This window comes from Parus major, chromosome 14, assembly GCF_001522545.3.
Source record: "Parus major isolate Abel chromosome 14, Parus_major1.1, whole genome shotgun sequence".
In the NCBI taxonomy this organism is placed as follows: domain Eukaryota; kingdom Metazoa; phylum Chordata; class Aves; order Passeriformes; family Paridae; genus Parus; species Parus major.
The window spans coordinates 14,271,963-14,273,482 of NC_031783.1; positions in this window are offsets into that span (position 1 = coordinate 14,271,963).

Genomic DNA, 1,520 nt, shown 5'->3' on the forward strand with positions numbered 1-1,520 from the left:
TCTTTTCCAACAAAAACCATAAAACCAGAGTTTAAACCCACTTTAAATAAATTTATTCCTTCTGCAATCTGTCTATAGCACATGTGCTTATTTTTGGGGATTTCATCCTAATAATTAAATAGGAGTGAATATTTATTGGGGATAATAACAATATCCAGGTGGAAATAAAATATTTATAGCTGGAAGTGAGAGTAATAAACTCAGCAAGGAATTGAAGCTGCTCAGACATTATTAATAAAAATCCAAAATTTTCCACATATTTTCCAGGTTTGATGCCAATCTGCCCTTTGGAAAACCAATCCCTGGCACCTGCTGAGATGAATCCAAGGATTTTTAACCTTCCAGGTGATTAATTAATCAAGGGGAAAAAGAAACCAAGAAAATTTAACCAGCTTGGGAATGCAGTCCTGAATTTCCACTTCAGCGCTGGGATGTGGAACGGAGCTGTGTTCCAGCTTTTCCCTGGAAGCAAAGCCTGTGGATGAGCTGTTATCCATAATTTTGTCCGTAATTATCCTCATCAGCTCCCCCAGCAAATGCCACGGAACCATTATTGGGCACTTGTTAAATGTGTGACGTGTCCAAAACCAGGGAAAAACGACCAGACCAAAATTCCATCATTTCCTGTTTTACAGGGATATTTGAACCTTTAAAAAGCAGCTGCTCAAAGTGGGGAAAAAAATTCCTTAAAGGCAAAATTCCCACAAAAAAGCTCCTGGCCAGGGCCATTTGCAGAGGGGTGTGGTTTTAGAATTCCTGGGATTTTGTGTTACCAGATTCAGAATTATCCAGGAATTGCTTTTCCTGGATAATTCTGCTTTTAAAAGCTGCTCCCATTTTTTGGGGAATGTCAACGAGAGCTTGGGATCCGAGAGTTTGGGTTGTCCTTTGGGGTTTTTCATGGATTTCTCCCCATGATTCCATTTGATAGCCCAGATGTTGGATCCTGATCGAGAAATCATGGAATCCTGGAATGACTGGGCTTGGAAGAGACCTTAAAGCCCATCCAGCTCCAACACCTTCCACTATCCCAGGTTTTTCCAAACTCTCTCCAACCTTGAACATTCCAGGGATGGGGCAGCCACAGCTTCTCTGGGAATCCAATCCCATCCTGGAATTCCTTCCCAAAATCCATCTAAACCTTCCCTCTTTTTGTTTCGAGCTGCTAAATTTATTTATAATATGGAATGGTTCTATTTTATCGGATTATGACTGAAGGGAAAACCCTGGATCATCCCACTTTTCCCAGGATTCCAAGCAGCAAAGTTTTGCTCCCTCCCCTCCCAACCTTGGAAAAAAAAAGGAAAACCTCAGCGTGGGAAAGCTCAGCCTTTAATCCATAAAAAGTGAAAAAAATGGGCTGGGAAAAAAGAATCCAAACATCCCAACACATTTAAACAAATATTCCAACAGATTTATCCAATATCCCGACACATTTATCAAATATCCAAACATTTATCAGCTATCCCAACACATTTATCAAATATCCAAACATTTATCAGCTATCCCAACACATTTAT